This window comes from Haematobia irritans, chromosome 1 (genome assembly GCF_050003625.1).
Source record: "Haematobia irritans isolate KBUSLIRL chromosome 1, ASM5000362v1, whole genome shotgun sequence".
In the NCBI taxonomy this organism is placed as follows: domain Eukaryota; kingdom Metazoa; phylum Arthropoda; class Insecta; order Diptera; family Muscidae; genus Haematobia; species Haematobia irritans.
The window spans coordinates 93,164,704-93,190,984 of NC_134397.1; the positions used below are offsets into that span (position 1 = coordinate 93,164,704).

Below are 26,281 nucleotides of genomic sequence, written 5' to 3' on the forward strand. Positions count from 1 at the left end.
TGTTGTTTCGGAAAACTGTTTTATGATAAGGCCAAAAAATTGATATACTTAAGTATAAATATTATTTAATTTGAATATTAGAATGAGTATGCGGAGTAAAGAGAATAGACATTTGAAAAAAAAACAGCATGTGTTTTCGACTTGAGAGCAGAATTTTATGTATGTACACGAATGAAAAAGACTGTTTTTCATATGTTTGGGTATAAAAATTATATGTTTGGAACTCAAATTTTTAAACACAATATTTTTGAGTGCAAACATATAATGTTCATAAACTAGCATAATATGTTTGGGGCATAAATGTTAATATGTTAGAACATATTATGTTTGGGACATAAAATGTTTGTAAATATAATATGCTGGGATTCAAACATATATTAATTTAGAAATAGCCCATAAACATATATGTGTTTACAACGAGAGACAAAGTGTATGCTGGAAGTAAAATAATGAAAGTAACCAATTGGCGCATTACAAATATATATACACAAAGAAAATTTCATTAAATATAGGAAAAATACTATGTTTGAATATAAACAAGTATAAATTTACATATTATGAGTAAAAATATATATAAGTGATATAAGTGTGATATAAGACTTCGCCAAAAATTGTATATCCTTAAGTAAAATATTAAAATGAGTATTCGGAGAGAATATTCATTCGGAACCAAGATAAAATATATTTGAAAAAAAGAGCATGAGTTTTGTTTATCATTTTCGCATTACGGGCACAATTTTTTTGTTTCGTCAAAACAAATCGGAACGTAGGACGAGTAAGTCAAAATATTCAAACAAGGGTAATTAAAGGGATCTTCATAAAAAGTAACGAAAGGGCACTATACACTGAACAAAAAGCATGTCCGGTTCCAAAGATTGTGTCTCCACTTTAACAATTTTGATATTGATTCCGAACCAAAGAAGCGGAGAATACAAGTAAGGATGCTTTTAAGACACAATTCTCTTTTAAATGGGGATTGGTGTACTTGACTCTACGAAGCACGTTTCAGTTTTTCGCTTTTTCAGCTTTTTTTCATATGCTATAAAATGTCCGTTAAAAACAAGACTTCCAGTAGAAATTATGCTATGTTTCAAGTAAAAAATGTCTTTAAAATAAAGTATTGAAAAACATATCTTATTTTTGAATGATTTTTGCCTTGTAGTCAAGATGCAAAAATACAACAAATTTAAAGACAGTTTCATTAATTTTAAAGAAATTTTCTGAATTATTAAAGTCAAGATGACCTTAGTCCAAAATTTGTTCTTTCATGTTATGATAACCATTTTTAAATCAAATCACTTAATTATAACGACAACACGACTTCATTGAAAGTATCGACCTTTGAAGATCTATAAAAAGATTAGTTCCTCTTTATTAATGAGTAGTCCAAGAGGAGTTGACGGATTTTTTCGAAAATAAAAGTGGGCATTGAGTTCGAGTTTTGCCGCTAAAATTATTTCTCATTTTAGCGGCAAAACCAGAATAACATTACAACTTTTTCCGGTAAATTGTATTATAACATGGTGGGGAAAGATCCAAAGCAACAATTGAATAAGTTTATTTTCTTTAAAAGAAATTATTAAAGAAAAGTAAAAGGTAAACATGGCCATTTTAACGTGATAATGCCAAAGTACAAAATTATTCGTTAATAAAAATTCATATTTATTTGTATTTCTAAATTAATGGTGTTACATGCTAGGTTAGGTTAGGTTATGTGGCAGCCCGATGTATCAGGCTCACTTAGACTATTCAGTCCATTGTGATACCACAGTGGTGAACTTCTCTCTTATCACTGAGTGCTGCCCGATTCCATGTTAAGCTCAATGACAAGGGACCTCCTTTTTATAGCCGAGTCCGAACGGCGTTCCACATTCCAGTGAAACCACTTAGAGAAGCTTTGAAACCCTCAGAAATGTCACCAGCATTACTGAGGTGGGATAATCCACCGCTGAAAAATTTCTTGGTGTTCGGTCGTAGCAGGAATCGAACCCACGACCTTGTGTATGCAAGGCGGGCATGCTAACCATTGCACCACGGTGGCTCCCATGCTAGCAAACAATTGTTCACACCAAAATAAATTTATGTGCTGTTTTAAAATTACTATTTAGAATTTAAATATAATGTGCTTTTGAATGGTTATCGTTAACCTTAGGATTCGATGGAAAAATATTTATATATACTCGACTTCACGTTCTTCTTTTGTAAGAGTTTTTGAATTTCTTCGAAAATTTTAAACTTGTATACAAAAACCTTTATTTGTTACACAATTTTTATTGTTGCAATAAAAAAATAATATTTGATTTGAACTCAGTCCATTTCGTTTATATCAAGCACTTTTCTTTTCTGACTTTAAATCTTTTATAAAACACACTTTACAATTTCGTAGTAAAAATTTAATATAATAATATGTAATGCCGAACACCTTTTCGAGAAGTTCCGAACGAATTTGGAATATATGTTAAAAAATATATATAAAAAAAAAAAACAAGTATATACGGCCGTAAGTTCGGCCAGGCCGAATCTTATGTACCCTCCACCATGGATTGCGTAGAAACTTCTACGAAAGACTGTCATCCACAATAGAAATACTTGGGTTGTGGTATCTTAAAACTTCTTAACATCGTTTTCTAAATTGTGAGTTAGTCCATACGATGTATATATTAGACAAAAAAGTTATATATAGTTAAGTCTACAAATAATTATGAATCGATATGGACTTTTTGCACGGTACGTAGAGAGCCAGAATTGAAATATGGGGATCGCTTATATGGGGGCTATATACAATTATGAACTTGATATGGACCAATTTTTGTGTGATTGGAAATCGATTTATCTGAGGGATATATATAACTATAGACCGATATGGACCTAGTTAGGCATGGTTGTTAACGACCATATACTAGCACAATGTACCAAATTTCAACTCACTCGGATGAAATTTGCTCCTCCAAGAGGCTCCAAAACCAAATCTCGGGATCGGTTTATATGGGGCTATATATGAATATGGACTGATATGGACCACTTTTGGCATGGTTGTTAAATATCATATACGATCACAACGTACCAAATTTCAAGCAGATCGGATGAATTTTGCTTCTCAAAAAGGCACCGGAGGTCAAATCTGGGGATCTATTTATATGGGAGCTATATATAATTATGGGCTGATAGGAACCAATTCCTGCATGGTTGTTGGATACCATATACTAACATCACGTACCAAATTTCAACCGAATGGGAAGAATTTTGCTCTTCCAAGGGGCTCTGGAGGTCAAATCTGGGGATCGGTTTATATGGGGCCTATATATAATTATGGGCCGATTTCGACCAATTTTTGCATGGGAGTTTGAGGCCATATATTAACACTATGTACCAAATTTCAACTGAATCAGATGAATTTTGGTCTTCCAAGAGGCTCCAGATGTCAAATCTGGTGATCGGTTTATATGGGGGCTTTATATAATTATGGACCGATGTGGACAATTTTTGCATGGTTGTTAGAGACCATATACTAACACCATGTACCATATTTCAGCCGGATCGGATGAAATTTGCTTCTCGTAGAGGCCTCGCAAGCCAAATCGGGGGATCGGTTTATATGGGGGCTATATATAATTATGGACCGATGTGGACCAATTTTTGCATGGTTGTTAGAGACCATATACTAACACCATGTACGTAATTTCAGCCGGATCGGATGATGTTAGAGACCATATACTAACACCATGTACCAAATTTCAGCCGGATCGGATGAAATTTGCTTCTTTAGAGGCCTCGCAAGCCAAATTTGGGGGTCCGTTTATATGGGGGCTATACGTAAAAGTGCACCGATATGGCCCATTTGCAATACCATCCGACCTACATCAATAACAACTACTTGTGCCAAGTTTAAAGTCGATAGCTTGTTTCGTTCGGAAGTTAGCGTGATTTCAACAGACGGACATGCTCAGATCGACTCAGAATTTCACCATGACCCAGAATATATATACTTTATGGGGTCTTAGAGCAATATTTCGATGTGTTACAAACGGAATGACAAAGTTAATAAATATACCCCCCATCCTATGGTGGAGGGTATAAAAATGGTGTTGGTCGAAGCAGGGATCGAACCCAGGACCCCTGTCACGCAAGGCGGACGACCAACCACTGATCCACGCTGCCAACAAATGTATGTTTAACAATATTATGTTGTTAAACAATGTTATGTTTGCATCGGCTCGTGGGCGCCGCAAGCTATGCTATATAAATATAACTTATAACGATAATTATCTCTCGATGACCATAACCAGGGCTGTGGAGCCGGAGTTGAAGTCGGAGTCTTGGAGTCGGAGTCTGAAGATTTTGCTGGAGTCGGAGTCGTAAAAATGTTGCTCGACTCCGACTCTGGCTAAACCAAATTTTTTAAAATATTTCACATTTTTGTAACTAATCAAGTTTTTACGCAAATTAGTTTCCATGGCGTTATTCATTCGATCAATGTACAGCATGATTGTAAATGAAAATCAACTTCCAATTACGGCTATCTTTTTATGTTTCCCAGAATGTTAGACTAGCAGATGGGCTGGATCGATCCATTTTAATGCCCATATCAATTTATTTGAAATATTTCGAACAATCGAAATTATTTTTTTTTAATTTTATTTTAAGGCCATATACATATGTGGAATATTGACAGAAAAGTTTTTCAAAGTTGCTTTTTATAGAAAGTTTTGTCAAAATTTTATTTCTATAGAAAATTTTGTCAACATTTTATTTCTATAAAAAATTTATTCAAAATTTTATTACTATAGAAATATTTTTTTCTATAGAAAATTTAGTCAAAATTTTATTTCTATTGAAAATTGAGTCAACATTTTGTTTCTATACAATATTTTGCAAAATTTTATTTCTATAGAAAATTTTGCAAAATTTTATTACTATAGAAATATTTTTTTTATAGAAAATTTAGTCAAAATTTTATTTCTATTGAAAATTGAGTCAACATTTTGTTTCTATAGAATATTTTGCAAAATTTTATTTCTATAGAAAATTTTGCAAAATTTTGTTTGTTACACAAAAATTTTTTAAAAATTTTATTTCTATTGATAATTTTATTTCTATAAAAATTTAAGTCAAAATTTTATTTCTATAGAAAATTTTGTTAAAATTTTATAGTAATAGATTTTTTTATTAGAAAATTTGGTCAAAATTTTATTTCTATAGAAAATTTGGTCAAAATTTTATTTCTATAGAAAATTTTGTCAAAATTTTATTTCTATAGAAAATTTAGTCAAAATTTTGTTTCTGTAGAATATTTTGCAGAATTTTATTTCTATAAAAAATTTTGCCAAATTTTAATTCTATAAAAATTTTATTCAAAATTTTATTTCTATATATTTGGTCAAAATTTTATTTCTATAGAAAATTTAGTCAAAATTTTTTTTCTTTAGAAATTTTTGCAAAATTTTATTTCTATAGTTACTAGACAAAAATTTTTCCAAAATTGTGTGCTCACTGATACTCACTGCTAAGTCGAAAACTTGTTGAAATGACTCAAATTTTCAAATTTTTCAATGAATGAATCGTAAATGCATTTTTGCGAAATTGTCTAAACAATTATAAATATTTCCCAAATATTGCCCGAGATTTTGTAGAAGTCTGATTATAATAGGCCCGCCCGACTTTCGACATTCCTTGCATTTTTATTTTTTGTTAAAATTGTGTTACGTCCCAATTCGAATGTTGGATCAGAGTATCCTTATTTCATTCCTTCTGTTCCTATATTTTCTCATATTACATTGACGGAATCTGAAGTTCTCGACGGATTGAGATCCTTATCTATAAATTATTGCCCTGGACCTGATGGTATACCTTCTTCCATTCTGAAGGAATCTTTTATATATTCCACTGACACATCTGTTTAACTTGTCTTTGCGAGCTGGCAATTTCCCAGACATGCGGAAGGTTAGTCATGTTATTCCCTTGTTCAAGAAAGGTAATAGAACGAACATTGTTTTGGGTTTCATTAAGAGATGGTCTAAGGAATTTGTTGATCCTTATTTGACGAAAAGGCTCTTTACGACTCTGGTTAGGCCGATATTGGAGTACGCATGTGTTGTCTGGTCACCAAGTTATCGCTATTATATAGATCGTGTTGAATCTGTCCAGAAGCAGTTTCTTATTTTTGCTTTGAGAGGGCTTGGCTGAAATAATTTATACGACTTGCCTCCTTATTCTAGCCGTCTTTTATTAATTGATGGAAGATGGAAGATCTCTTGAGCGTAGAAAGTTCATGCATGGTATTGTATTTCTCACTAAACTAATTAAAGGAGATACTGATTCACACTACGTAACCTCGAAAATTTGCTATAATGTTCCTAATCGCTTAACTAGGAACTTTGTACTCTTAAAGACTGACTTTTGTAGACACAACTATGAATTATTTAATCCGCTTAACGTTTTGTCTAGAAACTATAACTCGGAGTATACATTGTTCTCGTTATCTGAGTCGATTCCTGCCATAAAGGAAATTATACTTAAGTTGGACAATAATGTTGCTGAGCCTAGGGTTGCCGTCTTCTAATTTTCAGGTATACATTTGAGCCTGCTTTATTCATCTAACGGCGGGAGTCCCTATAATACGGTGGCACTTACTGGCCTAAAGGCTCGGAGGGTCCTTTCTGGCCCATTTCTAAAACATACTCTGACTTCTGGAACTTTAAGCCTTTTTGGCTCAACGGAGTATATGGAGTCCCTTCTGACCCATTTGTTGATATATGTTGAACCCTATCGAGTTTCGCGGAGCCCTTACTGGCTCAACGGGGTCCCTCCTGACCTACTTAACTTGGAGTCCCTTCTGGCCCAATTGTAATATAGAATTATATTTAATTGAATTGTTATATTTTGTAAAGTCCCGGCTGCTTTTAGCCGTGTAAATAAATAATAAAAAAAAAATAATAACGTTAGATATAAATTTTAAGTACATAGATTTTGTAGAAGTATATTCAATTTTGTCTAAATCGATTCAGATTCAAATTCATGCATATGAGAATATAAACCTTTATATAGCTCGCAACAAATTTAAAGGATTTGAGATAGTATCAATAATTTTGGTCCACAAATACATATACTGTTGGTATCTTCTCATATTATGATGGGTATTTATATCATTATTTTATTTATTAAACATTGCCCTAAATTTGAAATATGGAGTTCAATTGGCATCTAATGTTAAATTAAGACCTTTTTTTGCACACATAAATAAATACGATACTTTATATCGATCCACTTACGGTACCCCCACAATAGAACTACAAATTAGTGGTATTAAAATGAGATTTAGTTATATTACCCGGAGTCGACTCCGGAGTCGGAGTCGGAGTCGAGTTGATGAAAAATGCTGGAGTCGGAGTCGGAGTAGAGCAAAATTGGCTCGACTCCACAGCCCTGACCATAACAGCTACGTAGCCCAGTGGTTAGTGTGCTGGCTTACAAACTGTGTGGTCCGCTGTTCGAATCCCCGTCCGGCAAAAGGTAAAATTGAAAAAAAAAATTATAAAATTTAATAATTTCTTCTACAATGTTTGTATTACAGAAAAAATGGTGCTAAGAACTAAAAAAACTCATGGAAGTGAAAAAAATGTAAGGCAATATACAATTAGGCAGAAAAAAAATTTTGAACACAATATTCTTTGGGAGAAAATTCTTCTCAGCATATAATATTTTTGGGTGCAAAATGCCTCCAAACATATTATATGTTCACATAATAACATATAGTTTTTTGGAAGACAACATTATTGAATTTGGATGGAAAAATACAAAATGTTTGGAACTTAGATTACCCAAACATATTATATTGTTTAGACCAATATGCTTTCAAACATATTATATATTGGAAGAAATCAAACATATAAATGTTTGGGCAATAGCCAAAAATGTATATGCTTGAAGCAAAATATGTTTGGGAGTATATGTTACAGAAGCAATTTTTTTTGAGGGTGTATGGACATGTGTTTTGTTTATCATTTTGACATTATGGGCACAATTTTTTTCTTGGTTCGTTAAAAGAAATCGGAACGTACAAGGAGTGAGTCAAAACATTCAGGCAAAGGAAATTAAAAAACGGTGGAAAATATACAAAAATTACAAAGGGATCTTCATAAAAATAAAGAAAGGGCACTATATTCTTTTTAGAGTTGGGACAGTAAAATGAAAAAAGGAGGAAATAGTGAAAAATTAAACAGTAAAATGCATAAAGACAAAATTTAGTTCCTCTTTATTGATAAGTAGTCCAAGAGGAGTTGACGGACACCTTCAAAAATAAAAGCGGGCATTAAGTTCGAGTTTTGCAGCTAAATTGAACAAGTTTATTTTCTTTAAAATGAATTATTAAAGAAAAGTAAAAGGCAACACAGCGTCATTTTAGAGCGATAATACCAACTTAATACTGGCCTTAAAGATAAAATTGAAATTACCCAGTCAGAAATTTACGATGGTTATAAATATTGAGCGTTGTAACAGCGTTGGAAGCCAACGTTGAAACAAAGCTTGCTAAACAAATTAATTGACGGTTTTTAAATAGTAAATTTTCCATAAAATTATCGTTGAAAATGCATGTTCCATCAATGTCCAATGGTTTTTAATGAGTAATGGAGGTATTATTGTTGATAGGAATTGATTTATAATAGGATAATGTTCCTTTATCATATAAAGTGAATATGTACATTAACAGTGAAACCACGAGGAACAACAATTTTGGTTAATTGTACAAATGAGGCAATTGTAGAAAGTTTTAACTAAACTAAACGGTGACATCACGCCAAAACCCAAATATAAGTACTTATTTATCGACTAATTGAAGAAATTTTGTTAGACATAATTTTTTTCACATGTTAAGGTGAGTATTAACTTCGAGTTTAGCCGCTTAATTCGCTAAAGTGAAAACTAAATCAGCAAGAAAAATGCATAAAATTATACATAATTCTTCCAAATTTTATTATAACTTGATGGGGAAAAGCCCAAAGCAAATTTTCACATAGTTTGTATTCCTTAAAATGGATTATTAAAGAAAAGTAATCGTGAACAATTTGAGATTTTATCGGCTAGTCATATGCCTATATTATTTCCTATAGGTAATAGTTCAAAATTCACTCTTGGAAAATTGACTAATCAATTTTTTTATAGATATTTTGTTAAACAGATTTGAAAAAGAGGCTGAGGTTACAATTCCTCTACTAGAGACGGGGCTGGAGGAAGATTAAGAGGTATTTGACCTTGACGTAATATAATCATTTTTGACCATATTAAAATAATTTTTTTACCTATTAGAAATGCCAATCTTAATTATGTATTTTTCCTATTAATTGTTAAGTTTTCTGATGTTCCTTTGTAAAGTGTAAAACACTAATTTTGTTTTGTTTCAATAGCGGTTTTAAGGTACTGTAAAATTATAATTCTAACCCTCCTAAAGCATTCTAGAAACAATTGGAAAGACGTATGAAATGTTGTTTTTCAGTGCTTTTTAATGGTTGTAAAAACCATCGATACACCGTATAACGATGTTATCATTTTGGGGTTGTCAAAGCGTTCGTTAAACCATCCGAAAAGCGTATAAATACTGTTTTCATGACGCTTTGAAAACGTTGTTAAATACAATCGATACACCGTGGAATGATGTTATCATTTTGGGGTTGTAACAACGCTTTTTCCCACCGTGTATCAACCGTTCACAACGTTTTTACAACACTTTTCCGATGGTTTTTTTCTGACTGGGTAAGTACAAAACACAATAAATTTTAAATGCAATGGTGTTAAATGCTAGTAAACAAATGTTCACGCCTAAATAAATGTATGTGTATATTATAAAATTATTTATGTATGTTTATACTCGACTCCATGTTCTTCTTTTGTTAGAGTTTTTGAATTCCTTCCAAAATTTCAAACTTTTATACCAAAAACAGTTTTTTGCTACAAAATTGTTATTTTTGCAATAAAAAATAATATTTTATCCAAAAGCTCAGTCCATTTCGTTTATGTCAAGCACTGTTCTTTTCTGACTGTAAATCTTTAATAACCCACATTTCGAAGTTTCGTTATAAACATGTAATATAGTATAAATATAAATGTGTAAATTAAAAAAAAAGGTGTTCGGTCGGAGCAGGGATTGAACCCACGATCCTTGGCATGCAAGGCAGACATGCTAACCACTGCTCCACGTGACCAACAAATATATGTTTTTGTTAAATAATGTTATGTTTGCATGGGCTCGTGGGCGCTGCAAACTATGCTATATAAATGTAACTTATAACGATAATTGTCTACTGGTGACTATAACAGCTATGTAGCCCAGTGGATAGTGTGTTGGCCTACAAACTGTATGGTCCGCGGTTCGAATCTCCGTCCAGGCGAAAGGTAAAATTTAAAAAAAAAAATTATAAAATTGAATAATTTCTTCAACATTATTTGTATGCTTGAAGCAAAATATGTTTGGGAGTATATGTTACAGAAGCGATTTTTTGTGAGTGTGTAGATAGAATACCAACTAATCAATAAACGTGCTACTGGAAATTGAAGTGACAAAAACAAATCACAGATTAAGGAACTGTATATTTCTGTTAATAGTTTAAAATTAGTGCGGATTTTAAATTAATTTACATAAAAAATATGCATCATGAGTGGTAATAGGATGATCTATATTTACTCTATATCTGGATCACAGGTTGAAGATGCAGCCATTTTTTTGAATCCATATTTTTTATGTTATAGCAATTACTAAAGGTGAGTACTAGAGTACTAAGTTCGAGTTTAGCCGCTAAAATCAAAAATAAATCAGTAAGAAAAATATAAAATTATACGTCTTCGATGCAAATTTAAATATAATTTGATGGAGAATAGCCCAAAACAAGTTTTTTATAGAGTTTATATTCTATAAAATGGAACAGTGGTTCTGTTGATTAAGAACTGAAAATCGTTTTTAAGGTTATTTGGGACGCTGAATCCAAATCTACACGTGTTGTTTTCTATCAGCTCGATTTTTAAGGCACTTCCGCTACATATACTGGAATAACTTGAAAACGGTTCACCATATTAAATTTAAAAAATATATTTAACTAACTATTTCTGGACCAAAACTGTGATTTTTGTCCCACTTTTAGTTTACAGAAATTTTTAAAGAACAAAAAAAATATTTTGTTAAAAATTTTAATTTTTTTCAAAACTTGAAGGATACCGTTGCGCGCATCATAGCTGCATTTTGAAAAGAACAGACTGAATAAAAACAAAACAAAAACAACTTGAAGGATATCTCCAAAACTACTTGGAAAATTGAATAACAACACCCTCAAAAAAAATCGCTTCCGTAACATATACTCCCAAACATATTTTGCTTCAAGCATATAAATTTTTGGGTATTGCCCAAACATTTATATGTTTGATTTCTTCCAATATATAATATGTTTGAAAGCATATTGGTCTAAACAATATAATATGTTTTTCTAAGTTCCAAACATTTTGTATTTTTCCATCCAAATTCAATAATGTTGTCTTCCAAAAAACTATATGTTATTATGTGAACATATAATATTTTTGGAGGCATTTTGGACCCAAAAATATTATATGCTGAGAAGAATTTTCTTTCAAAGAAGATTACACAATTTTTTTTTTTCTGCCTAATTGTATATTCCCTCACATTTTTCTCACTTCCATGAGTTTTTTAGTTCTTAGCACCTTTTTCTGTAATACAAACTAGAGGCCTGCACAAATGTATTTGGCAGGCAAATACCAAATGGTGTTTACGGCCAAAGTCAAGACATGAGAGTATAAATGAGAGTACAAATAGTATTTGTAACCGAAGAAGCTCTGAGCAAATTAAACATAGTGTGTATTTATTTCAACAAATACTCGTACTTCCAATATTTGCCCTGATCCCGCAAACTCAAATACTCTCTTTGCAAAGGCAAAATGCATAAACACATTCATCGATAATGAATAAATAACACAAAACAACATCAAATACTCGGGACACGAAGCATAGCGACCGAGTATTCCTAGAGATTCATCTTTTTGCTTTGCTATGCTTTTGTGGTGCATTTGTTAGTCAGAGTTGCCAACTTGTAGGAAGAAAAAGTGGTATTTTTTGACTGTGTTTCGATCAATTAGATTCATTTTTATACCCTAAATAGTGGTCAGGGTATAATAACAACAAAAACAAAAAATGTGCCTACCAGAAATATTGATTTTAGACCCCATAAAATATATACCGATCGACTCTGAATCACCTCCTTTAATTAAATGTTATTAATCGAAATGCAAAGAAACTTAATTTAAAAATAACGAATGTTGGTTTATTAGTTATTTAAACAATAAGGTACCTATGTTATATATCAAAATTCAAATAACATAATATGGTTGTCTTTTCTATGCTTATTGAAAATATTGCGATTTTGGAGTTTTATATTTACATGCAGCGGTAAAATAGGCGGTAACACTAATGGAGAGAATTCATATGTGAACCATTATATTTTCATTGTTAGTTGCTGGTGCAATAGTCTGAAAATAGTCAGTTATTAGTAGTAATATTACCAGTTTAAACCAAAAAATATTTAGGAATTTGATTACCACCGCAATTACCATCAATCTCCCTGCTTTCAGCTATAAAAACATTTGTTTTATTGTGATATGGCATCCCTACTTGACATTATATTGCTCTCTTCTGCTTCTCAGTTTCTCCTTCTCTCACTTACTCACAACTCCAAACAAATGGTGGTGGTTTTATACATTTTACTAGCGTGGAGATGGAAATACAATAGGTACATCATATAAAACTTGCAAATACGCGAGATGTGTGTAAGTTTGCAAATGCTGAATACGTAAATAGTGTTTGGCGTGAGTTTTTGTATTTGTACACACAAGATAATAGTTCATGTGTAGGGAAAAATACAATGATTTGCGGGAACAAATGAGAGTAAACAATGACCCTCAATAGACAAAAATGTCTTGATATGTCTTATAAGACGTCTTGTGCAGGCCTTTAATACAAACATTGTAGAAGAAATTATTAAATTTTATAATTTTTTTAAATTTTACCTTTTGCCGGACGGGGATTCGAACAGCGGACCACACAGTTTGTAAGCCAGCACACTAACCACTGGGCTACGTAGCTGTTATGGTCATCAAGAGATAATTATCGTTATAAGTCATATTTATATAGCATAGCTTGAGGCGCCCACGAGCCGATGCAAACATAACATTGTTTAACAACATAACATTGTTAAACATACATTTGTTGGCAGCGTGGAGCAGTGGTTGGTCGTCCGCCTTGCGTGACAGGGGTCCTGGGTTCGATCCCTGCTTCGACCAACACCATTTTTTTTTAAATATATTTTTTAATATATATTCCAGATTCGTTCGGAAGTTCCCGAAAAGGTGTTCAACATTACATACTAATACTTTCAATGAAGTCGTGTTGTCGTTATAATTAAGTGATTTGACTTAAAAATGGGTATCATAACATGAAAGAACAAATTTTTGGACTAAGGTCAACTTGACTTTAATAATTCAGAAAAATTCTTTAAAATTAATGAAACTGTCTTTAAATTTGTTGCATTTTTGCATCAAGCAAAAATCATTAAAAAATAGGATATGTTTTTCAATACTTTATTTTAAAGACATTTTTTACTTGAAACATAGCATAATTTCTACTGGAAGTCTTGTTTTTAACGGACATTTTATAGCATATGAAAAAAAGCTGAAAAAGCGAAAAATTGAAATGTGCTTCGTAGAGTCAAGTACACAAAACCCCATTTAAAAGATAATTGTGTCTTAAAAGCATCCTTACTTGTATTCTCCGCTTCTTTGGTTCGGAATCAATACCAAAATTGTTAAAGTGGAGACACAATCTTTGGAACCGGACATACTTTTTGTTCAGTGCATAGTGCCCTTTCGTTAGTTTTTATGAAGATCCCTTTAATTACGTTTGTTTGAATATACGAATACTCATTTTAATATTTTACTTAAGCATATACAATTTTTGGCGAAGTCTTATATCACAACATATATATGTTTACTCATAATATGTAAATTTATACTTGTTTATATTCACACGTAGTATTTTTCCTATATTTAATGAAATTTTCTTTGTGTATATATATTTGTAATGCGCCAATTGGTTACTTTCATTATTTTATTTCCAGCATACACTTTGTCTCTCTTTGTAAACACATATATGTTTATGGGCTATTTCTAAATTAATATATGTTTGAATCCCAGCATATTATATTTACAAACATTTTATGTCCCAAACATAATATGTTCTAACATATTAACATATATGTCCCAAACATATTATGCTAGTTTATGAACATTATATATTTGCACTGAAAAATATTGTGTTTAAAAATTTGAGTTCCAAACATATAATGTGTATATCCAAACATATGAAAAACAGTCTTTTTCGTCCGTGACTGTAAGCACGGCTTAAAGAGAATATTGTTTAGGATTTTCGGATTTTTCTAATTTAATATGGTGAGACGTTTTCAATTTATTCCAGTATATGTAGCGAAAGTGCCTTTATTTTGAACATAACCGCACTGTTAGAAAAATATGTTTTTCATATGTTTCGATATAAACAAAATGTGCTTCGGGCACAATTTTTAAATACAATATATTTAAGTGCAAACATGTAATGTTCTCAAACTAACACTAAATGTTTGGAACACATAAGTTAATATGTTAGAATATATTATGTTTGGGGCATGCATGTTTCATAAAAATTATATGTGTGAATGTAAACATATATAAATTTACAAATTTCGAGTAAACATATATATGTTGTGATATTTTATTCAGAGAGCGACAGAGAGAGAGAGTATAGAGAAAGAAATAGAGATAAAAACCGGGAGGGTTGACGAAAGATATCAAATTAACACAGCGAGAGAATCGAAAGAGAGCAATTTCTATGAAACCGCTTATATGTTGTTTCGGAAACTGCTTTATGATAAGGCCAAAAATTTTATACGCTTAAGTCTAAATATTATTTAATTTAAGTCTAAATATTATTTAATTTGTGTATATTATAAAATTATTTATGTATGTTTATACTCGACCCCACGTTCTTCCTTTGTTAGAGTTTTTGAATTCCTTCCAAAATATCAAACTTTTATACCAAAACCAGTTTTTTATTACAAAATTGTTATTTTTGCAATAAAAAAATAATATTTTATCCAAAAGCTCAGTCCATTTCGTTTATATCAAGCACTGTTTCTGACTGTAAATCTTTAATAACCCACATTTCGAAGTTTCATTATAAAAATTTAATATAGTATAAATATAAATGTGTAAATAAAAAAAAAAAAACAATTGTTGTTTGGTCGGAGCAGGGATTGAACCCACGACCCTTTGCATGTACGGCAGACATGCTAACCACTGCTCCACGTTGCCAACACATGTATGTTTCTGTTAAATAATGTTATGTTTGCATGGGCTCGTGGGCGCTGCAAACTATGCTATATAAATGTAACTTATAACTATAATTGTCTTCTGGTGACTATAACAGCTACGTAGCTCAGTGGTAGTGTGTTGGCTTACAAACTATATGGTCCTCGGTTCGATTCTCCGTCCAGGCGAAAGGTAAAATTTAAAAAAATTATAAAATTGAATAATTTCTTCAACATTATTTGTATTACAGAAAAAGGTGCCAAGAACTAAAAAATTTCGTGGAAGTGAAAATTATGTTAGGGAATGAGCACAATCTTCTTTGGGGAAAATTCTTCCAAGCATATAATATTTTTGGCTCAAAATGCTTTCAAAAATAGAATATGTTCACATAAAACAAACATATTAATGTTTCGGCAGTATCCAATAATATATGTGCTTCCTGCAAAATATGTTTGGAACATATGTTAGAGAGGCGATTTTTTTTGAGGGTGCGTATATCTCAAAAAGTCGAGCTGATACAAAATTACTAAGAATTTGCTATAAATTTTAAATCAACACAAAAAAGTTCAATTTTGTTCCCCTGTGTTATTAAAGGTTGGCTGATAAGTCCCCGATCTGACACATAGATGGCGTCGCTAGTATTAAATGTATATTATTTTTATATAGTACCAACCTTCAAATGATTCGTGTCAAAATTTGACTTCTGGTAATCAATTAGTTTGTGAGATAGAGCGTCTTTTGTGAAGCAACTTTTGTTATTGTGAAAAAAAAATGGAAAAAAAGGAATTTCGTGTTTTAATAAAATACTGTTTTCTGAAGGAAAAAAATACGGTGGATGCAAAAACTTGGCTTGATAATGAGTTTCCGGACTCTGCCCCAGGGAAATCAACAATAATTGATTGGTATGCAAAATTCAAGCGTGGTGAAATGAGCACGGAGGACGGTGAACGCAGTGGACGCCCGAAAGAGGTGGTTACCGACGAAAATATAAAAAAAATACACAAAATGTTTTTGAATGACCCTAAAATGAAGTTGATCGATATAGCAGAGGCCTTAAAGATATCTAAGGAACGTGTTGGCCATATCATTCATCAATATTTGGATATGCGGAAGCTCTGTGCGAAATGGGTGCCGCGCGAGCTCACATTTGACCAAAAACAATAACGTGTTGATGATTCTGAGCGGTGTTTGCAGATGTTAACTCGTAATACACCCGAGTTTTCCATCGATATGTGATAATGGATGAAACATGGCTCCATCACTACATCCTGAGTCCAATCGACATTCGGCTGAGTGGACATCGAACGGTGAACCGTCTCCGAAGCGTGGAAAGACTCAAAAGTCCGCTGGCAAAGTAATGGCCTCTGTCTATTGGGATGCGCATGGAATAATTTTTATCGATTATCTTGAGAAGGGAAAACCCATAAACAGTGACTATTATATGGCGTTATTGGAGCGTTTGAAGGTCGAAATCGCAGCAAAACAGCCCCATATGAAGAAGAAAAAAGTGTTGTTCCACCAAGACAACGCACCGTGCCACAAGTCATTGAGAACGATGGCAAAAATTCATGAATTGGGCTTCAAATTGCTTCCCCACTTACCGTGTTCTCCAGATCTGGCCCCAGCGACTTTTTCTTGTTCTCAGACCTCAAACGGATGCTCGCTGGGGAAAATTTGGCTGCAATGAAGAGGTGATCGCCGAAACTGAGGCCTATTTTGAGGCAAAACCGAAGGAGTACTACCAAAATGGTATCAAAAAATTGAAAGGTCGTTATAATCGTTGTATCGCTCTTGAAGGGAACTATGTTAAATAATAAAAACGAATTTTGACAAAAAAATGTGTTTTTCTTTGTTAGACCGGGGAGCTAACCTGTTAATCATGAAAAATGACGATTTTAGCCATACCCGCCTTGCATACACAAGGTCGTGAGTTCGATTCCTGCTTCGACCGAACACCAAAAAGTTTTTCAGCGATGGATTATCCCACCTCAATAATGCTGGTGACATTTCTGAGGGTTTCAAAGCTTTTCTAAGTGGTTTCACAGCAATGTGGAACACCGTTCGGACTTGGCTATTTCATTTTATTTCAACTTATTAAAAATAATTATTTTCATTTGCAGGAAGACAGGCATTCTAATGGCAATTTTTTGGAATCTTCTTACTGTTTAATGCTAACTAAGATGATATCCTTATTGGTTCTAAGAAAATACTCTTGTAAGTTAAAATCAATATACCATACAATTTGATATTTTTTATACCCTGCGCCACACTGTGGAACAGGGTATTACAAGTTAGTGCATATGTTTGTAACACCCAGAAGGAGACGAGATAGACACATGGTGTCTTTGGCAATAATGCTCAGGGTGGGTCCCTGAGTCGATATAACCATGTCCGTCTGTCCGTCCGTCCGTCTGTCTGTGAACACATTTTTGTGATCAAAGTCTAGGTCGCAATTTAAGTCCAATCGCCTTCAAATTGGGCACATGTTCCTAATTTGGGTCAGAACAGAACCCTATTGATTTTGAAAGAAATCGGTTCACATTTGGATATAGCTCCCATATATATCTTTCGCCCCATATGCACTAATATGGACCCAGCAGCCAGACTTTTATACCGATTTATGTACAAACATAACACTTAGTCGTATAGTCAAGTGTGCAAAATTTGATTGAAATCGGTTCAGATTTAGATATAGCTCCCATATATATCTTTCGCCCGATATGGACTAATATGGTCCTAAAAGCCAGAGTTTTGGCCCAATTTGGTTGAAATTTTGCACAGGGAGTAGATTTAGCATTGTAGCTATGCGTGCCAAATTTGGTTGAAATCGATTCAGATTTAGATATAGCTCCCATATATATCTTTCGCCCGATATGCACTTATATGGACCCAGAAGCCAGAGTTTTATCCCGATTAGCTTGAAATTTCGCACAAGGAGTACAATTTGTAGTAATTTGTGTGCCAAATTCGTTTGAAATCGGTTCATATTTAGATATAGCTTCCATATATATTTTTCGCCCGATATGGACTTATATGGCCCCAGAAGCCAGAGTTTTGGCCCAATTTGGTTGAAATTTTGCATAGGAGTACAATTAGTAATATAGTCATGTGTGCCAAATTTGATTGAAATCGGTTCAGATTTAGATATAGCTCCCATATTATTGTTTTTCTGATTTCGACAAAAATGGTCAAAATACCAACATTTTCCTTGTAAAATCGCCACTGCTTATTCGAAAAGTTGTAAAAATTACTCTAATTTTCCTAAACTTCAAATACATATATATCGAGCGATAAATCATAAATAAACTTTTGCGAAGTTTCATTCCTTAAAATTGCTTCAGATTTAAATGTTTCCCATATGTTTTTACTAAAATTGTGTTCCACCCTAGTGCATTAGCCAACTTAAATTTTGAGTCTATTGATTTTGTAGAAGTCTATCAAATTCTGTCCAAATCGAGTGATATTTAAATGTATGTATTTGGGACAAACCTTTATATATAGCACCCAACACATTTGACGGATGTGATATGGTATCGAAAATTTAGATCTACAAAGCGGTGCAGGGTATAATATAGTCGGCCCCGCCCGACTTTAGACTTTCCTTACTTGTTATATTTTGTATAACTGCAGATGCTTTCGAAGCAAATCCACACAACTAGACAGCTGAAATCTAGTTAAAGGGGATTTTGGAAGTGTAATGTGAATAACTATGGTCAGTGTTACCGTTGTGCGACTTTAGTCGCATTTTGCAACCTTTTTGACGTCATGCGACTTTTTGTGCAACTTTTTTAAAATATGTAAAATGTGCGACTTTAGTCGCATGCGTGCACAAAAGGGAAGTGCTTAAATTTTAAGCAATTTTTATAAGTGGGAATTCATCGCCGTGCGCCTTACGCGAAGCCACCGCAATGGCCTGCCTTGTATACAAAGGCCATGGATTCAAAACCAGTTTCGACCAAAGAGCAAAATGTGTTTATACGGTGGATGCTGAATATTTCAAAGCTTCTCCACCATAATGTGAGACGCCAGAACTCGGCTATATAAAAGAGTTCACTTCTCAATGACAAGTTGTCATTGAGCTAAACATAGAAGCACTCATAACTAAGAGAGAAGTAAATCACGTATAGTATCACAATGGACACCTAACCTACGATACCTACCCTACACGGTGTTCTGGTTTGTTAAGTCGTTGTTTTGTTGCATACCATTTCAACCACTAGCTCCGTTCGAGTACCCACTAATTTTTGATAATTATCACAAATTTTCACTGGAGTCTTTCGTTTACTCCAGAAAGCCAGCAAAAGAGATCCAGAGTTAGATCAAATTTGAAATTTGAGGAATAGATAAGTTGCAAGTTTTTGTAGGAATTTTTTCCGTAGTAAAATCTTGAAAGAGTTAGCCATAAACAAATAATACGTGCAATATATTTCACAGAGTCAATTAGGAGTGTAGTATAAAAAATAAATATTTTTGTTTTCTTAATTGATTTAAATGCTTTTAATTGGCTGATAGTAAATTGGCACTTGATGGCGTTCTCGTACATTTCTGCTAATTTTAGGAAGGACAAAAAATCCATTTTTCATTTATTGCAAGTTTACGTTTTACTGGATTTTATGATACAATAAGTTGCTAAAATATCTCTTTATGTTAAAGGGAGTGTTCCTTTATTGTTTTTGTGTTGATTTATAGAAGATTTTTTGTAATAAAAATACTTCACAAATGTATGCGACTTTTTTTATCGTTATGCTACTTTTTGTGCGACCTTTTTTGAGTATGCGACTTTTTTTGCAACTTTTTCAAAATTTCCAACGGTAACACTGACTATGGTACCAAGTCGTAGTAGTTGCCTTGTGGAACATACATAGTCGTGGGTTCTAATCCAGAATCCAACGGGCTCCCAATTGTTAAAAAGAAGTTTGCTCTTCCTAATTTATGATTGTCATATTTCTGTAAACCGACATTCCGATAGACTGGTAGACTGAGTAAACCTTTAAAAACAACGGAATGTATTTTTAAGATAGTTACTTTAATTTCAAATTTATACCTTATACCCATTAAGCTTGAAATTTATTAAAATTGGGGTTTAAAGCCCTTATTTATAGGGCATACGACAACTGAAATCTAGTTAAAATGGAATTTGGAAGTGTAATGTGAATGTCGTATTACATGCATAAGCGTAGGAAGGCCTCTGGGGAGGGGGCTTAGACCCCCCAGAAAAATTTTAGCCCCCCCAGAATTTGAAAACCTATTTACGATTTTACATTTTTATAAAAATTAAACAAGTATATACTCGTACAACGCACAAAGTTCCACTAAAGACTTTCATGCACAATCGAATTACTTGGGTTGTGGTAGAAGTCTGATATTTATTTTTAGTTGAATAAAAAATAGTAATTGATATTAGAACTATTCTTTCATAAATTAATATCTTAATAATGCTGCAAAAAAGCGTCGCCAAAAAGAAATGAAAATGTTCTTTTTGGGTCTGGAAGTGGTACACTCTTACTTACTCTTTTACTCTTTTTTTAAACTATTTGAAAAAAGAAAACAAAAAATTACGCATTAAAATATAAAAAAAATGAAGTAAAAAACTTCCTGTGTAGTTAAAATAGTTAACTTCTTTGTGAGGACATTTTTGGAAGTGCTTTAAAGTTGTGCCTTTAGAACAACTCCCAATTTTTTGCTGGGAAAAGTGTGGAACTACCCTACGGGAAATGGATCAACCACAGAACTGGTACAGGACTAGTCCCTGGTGTGTATGGACCAGTCCCAGTTCTGATCAAAACGTATGGAAGGGACCGTCCACCTTTACATGGGTTTTTCATTGACGGAGTAAACTTACATTTTAGGACGCGTCTTGGACTCACCCCAAAGGAAATGTCCTGGGACAATTTAGCAGGAGCAACCCATAAACAGGTCCTCAGGAACCAGTCTCGGATAAACTCTTAGAAATCTCTTTCAATTTGGGCTCCTAATCGAACCCGAAATGAAAAAAAATTTGAAATATATCGAACAAAAGGTTATTCTGATAATTTTATTTCACTAAATTTTATTTCACAATTTGCACCAATTTCCCGTAGGGTACTTTTAGTTGCTTTATTATAAATTGATTCTCGAGTTATTTTGATGTCTATCTTTTATTAAATTTTATGAAATAAAACATTAGTTGAACCTATAAGTTCAGTCTATAAAGTTTTAGCTAGGGGGGCTATAGCCCCCCTAGGAAAATTGTCTATCTACGCTAATGATTACATGGTAGTGTTACCCTTTTGGGAATATTGACTGAACATGTGCATTTATTGACCCCGTTTAACGATGGTGAAATCGAAATAAGTTTCTTTCATTTCCAAACAGTTTTGTTTGGAAAATTTGGTCAATATAAACTTGACGTATTTCTTTCAATTTTGCATTTAAAAAACCTGAACACCCCTCATTTTGAAGGTGTGTGTGTGTAGAATGTTGCTCCTATTTTGATTTTGGAATTCACTCTTCAGTTGTCAAAATGCCGTCCAAGCAAGAAGAGCAGCGTATCAAAATTTTGCTCGCGCATCGGGAAAATCCGAGCTACTCGCATGCAAAGCTGGCAAAATCGCTAAAATTTGCCAAATCAACAGTTACAAATGTAATTAAAGTGTTTGGGGAACGTTTGTCGACAGCAAGGAAGTCTGGATCGGGGGGAAATCGAAATCCGGAAGCCGCTGAGACGACAAAGAGAGTTGCCGGTAGTTTCAAGCGAAACCATAACCTCTCTCTCCGAGATGCCGCAAATAAGCTGGATGTATCGTCTACAACCGTGCAAACGAGCCGGACTTGACTTACAAGAAGGTAGTGACTCCAAATCGCGATGATAAACAAAATACGACGGCCAAAGCGCGATCCCGGAGGCTGTACACGACGATGCTGACGAAGTTTGACTGCGTGGTAATGGACGACGAAACCTACGTCAAAGCCGTCTACAAGCAGCTTCCGGGACAGGAGTTTTATACGCCAAAAAGAAGGGGAAAGGTAGCAGATATTTTCAAGCACATAAAACTGTCAAAGTTCGCAAAGAAATATCTGGTTTGGCAAGCCATCTGTACCTGTGGCTTGAAAAGCAGCATTTTCATAGCTTCCGGGACTGTCAACCAAGAAATTTACGTCAAAGAGTGTTTGAATAAACGTCTGCTGCCTTTCCTGAAGAAACACGGTTGTTCCGTACTGTTTTGGCCGGATTTGGCATCTTGCCATTACGGTAAAAAGGCCATGGAGTGGTACGCCGCCAACAACGTGCAGGTGGTTCCCCAACAGTGCTGCCGCTAGTGAAAAATTGAGTGAAGTAGATTTTGGAAGAAAGTGGAGTAGATTGAATAAAATTGAAGTAGCATACATTTTTGAAAACAAAACAATAGAATTCATTTTATTATACCCTCCACCATAGGATGGGGTATATTAACTTTGTCATTCCGTTTGTAACACATCGAAATATTGCTCTAAGACCCCATAAAGTATATATATTCTGGGTCGTGGTGAAATTCTGAGTCGATCTGAGCATGTCCGTCCGTCCGTCTGTTGAAATCACGCTAACTTCCGAACGAAAGAAGCTATGGACTTGAAACTTGGCACAAGTAGTTGTTATTGATGTAGGTCGGATGGTATTGCAAATGGGCCATATCGGTCCACTTTTACGTATAGCCCCCATATAAACGGACCCCCAAATTTGGCTTGCGGGGACTCTAAGAGAAGCAAATTTCATCCGATCCAGCTGAAATTTGGTACATGGTTTCAGCATATGATCTCTAACAGCCATGCAAAAATTGGTCCACATCGGTCCATAATTATATATAGCCCCCATATAGACTGATCCCCCGATTTGGCTTGCGGAGCCACTAAGAGAACCAAATTTCCTGCTGAAATTTGGTACATGGTGTAAGTATATGGTCTCTAACAACTATGCAAAAATTGGTCTACATCGGTTAATAATTCAATGATTAAAACCGCTATGTTCATCATAATTAAAGGAATAGGAAAAACAATTAGGTAATATGGGGAAAAATTTAAAAATTTGAAGCAGAACAAAAAGTGAAGCAGATTTTTGGAAGAAGGAGTGACGAAGTAAATTTTGTGAAAATGAAGCAAAATACTTCGATTGAAGTAGTAGCGGCAGCACTGTTCCCCAAGGACAAGAACCCTCCCAACACGCCAGAGCTCCGCCCAATTGAGAAATACTGGGCTATTGTCAAGCGGAACCTAAAGAAGACCAAAAAAACTGCTAAGGACGAGCAGCAGTTCAAGGCAAACTGGCTTTCTGCGGCGAAGAAGGTGGACAAGGTGGCTGTACAAAATCTGATGGCAGGTGTCAAGCGTGAGGCCCGGCAATTCGGATTTGGAAAAGCGAAAGCCTAACTGAATATTTTTCCTGAATTTTATACTAATTGAACTTGAAAAAGAAAATTTAATTTGATTTTTTAAATAAACGATTTCACCGATTTACACGCGTTTTCCCTTGATCAAATTTTGACCGTATCACTCTTTATTACAAAAAATCCCACTATATTAACAGTGTTCTTCCGAAAACTATACCGAAGGAGACTGCCTTAACCATTGTCAAAATGTTTTGTATTACAAAATATTTCGTAATTTAATATGATTTATGGCTGATACAAGAGAACAACTGGTGGTAATAGAAAATTGACTTGTATTGTACGAAAAATTTCTTAATTGTATACAGGCTTGTTGTACCTTTAATTCCTCAGTTTATCTACTTTTTGAAAATTATTCTGACAAACAGTTTATTTGAAACAAATTTCTTAATATAGGTTTCCCAAAAACTTGTTCATTTTTCCGGATAGCAGGAATATTTTGAATGAGTGTAAGTATATTCTTCCCACAGCGAAGTAATAATGAAAATCATGAACTTATCTAGATGAAAAAAATCTTTGGCGCCAAATCATGGTCATTCTTACTATGGGTTAGTTCATTTTTCATAAAAAATAGTAAACTTTTTTCGGTGTGTATATGAAACCAACTTTAAAATGGACATGGCTGTAAGGTTCTTATTTATATTTAAAAACCCCACACTATTCCACTATGTGCTCAATTCTAGACACCACTTTGTATACATATACTCGTGTTCTACTCAACCATCGTGTGTCGTGTTCTACTCAACCGTCGAACTGAACGGACGTGTTTTTTTAATAGCGAATTTCAAGTGTGGTGGGAAATTAAGCGTGCAGGGAAATTCTAAGTCATCCACTGGGTTGCTAATTTCAGGGCCCAGTGGACGGGTATCGACCACGTATGCCAGATTTTTTCTAGAGAGAGCCCCAAAATTTAGAAATTATATCCCCAAAAAATCCCCAACTGAAATATTTTTCCCCATGAAAAATCCCCAAAGGAAATTTAATATAATTATTGTATGTCTGTAAATTTTATTCTATGAAAAATAAAACCAATCTTACAATACCGAATTCTGTAATAGGTAAGGACTTCAGTAAGTCTGATAGATGGTCAATTGTTACAATCGATTTGTGTTTTGCAATAAAAATTGAGTAAATTTTCTCAAAATTCTATTTCTATAGTAAATTTGGTCTAAATTTGACTTTTATAGAAAATGTTATCAAAATTTTATTTCTATAGCAGCAAATGTTGTCAAAATTCAATTTCCATACAAAATTTTCTCAAAATTTTATTCGTTTAAAAAATGCTTGCAAAGAATTTTGCCAAAATTTTACTTCTATAGAAATTGTGACAAAATTTTATTTCTATAGTAAATATTGTCAAAATTTTATTTCTATCGAAAATTAAAAAAAAAAATTATTTTTATAGCAAATGTTGTCAAAATTTTGTTGCTATAGAAAATTTAATTGAAGAGAAATATTTCACAAAATCTGCCAAAGCCATTAACGTTATTGTACTTCGCTTTTACACTTTCTATAACAAATTTAATGCTGTGTTTGAAAGTGGAAATATCCCCAGAAAAATCCTCAAATCACGACGTTATCCCCAGACAAATCCCCAGATCCCCAAAGTGAAAAAAATATTCCCAACCACGAGAAAAAAATCCCCCGTTTGGGGGAAAATTCCCTAATCTGACAACAATGGTATCGAATGAAGTTATAAATTTGGGCAATGACCAAGAGTTAGACTCAATTGGTCGACCTGTAGACGGTTCGACAGGTTGTGATAATTTGACAAGTCGAACCTTACCCTTCTCTATTCAACCGTCGAACGGAACGGACGTGTTTTTCAATAGCGGATAAACTCATCGTAATAGGTACCTACTAAGAATTTCAAGTGTGGTGGGATATTAAGCCACCATGCAGCGAAATTCCAAGTCATCCACTGGGTTGCTAACTTCAGGGCCCAGTGGACGGGTATCGACTGGAGTTATAAATCTGGGCAATGACCAAGAGTTAGGCCCAATTAGTCGACCTGTAGACGGGTCGACAGGTGGCGACACTATGACAAGTCGAACTTTTTCTAAGGTAACGACATCAAAAGGAGGTAATCCCTCACGAAAGAGATTCAAGGAACGCAGAAATGCTTTGTTTATCCTAAAGAAGTTAGGATCAGTCGACCCAAGCACGCTGTCGGCTAAACAAAGCGACTCCTTAAAATGGGCTCAAGGAATTCTTGAGACTGGAAAAAGGGAACGATCGCCGGATGAGCTGCCATCCTCCAAAAGGGATCAAAGATCGTTTGCCTCAGTTGCTAAAGACAGCCTTGTGATGGCTATCATTAACCCTGGACAGTCATCCTTATTTTTTGTAAACTAACGTCATCCGTCGTCATTTTGACTACGGCTTATTTCAAGATGCTATAACTTGCACTGTGAGCAAAAATGTGAACCAAAATTTAATTTATTTTCTTATTCATTTTGTTCTTAATTAGTATA

The 26,281-nt window shown here is 33.7% G+C and overlaps 1 long non-coding RNA gene across 1 annotated transcript; it reads right to left on the reverse strand.

Moving 5' to 3' along the window:
- Positions 1-12,291: 12,291 nt before the first annotated feature.
- LOC142221413 (uncharacterized) lies at positions 12,292-13,003 on the reverse strand. The gene is made up of 2 exons (XR_012718032.1): positions 12,592-13,003; positions 12,292-12,522 (listed from the first exon to the last, which is right to left on the reverse strand). It is a non-coding gene; the product is annotated as an uncharacterized LOC142221413 (long non-coding RNA).
- Between the last annotated feature and the right edge of the window lie 13,278 nt (positions 13,004-26,281).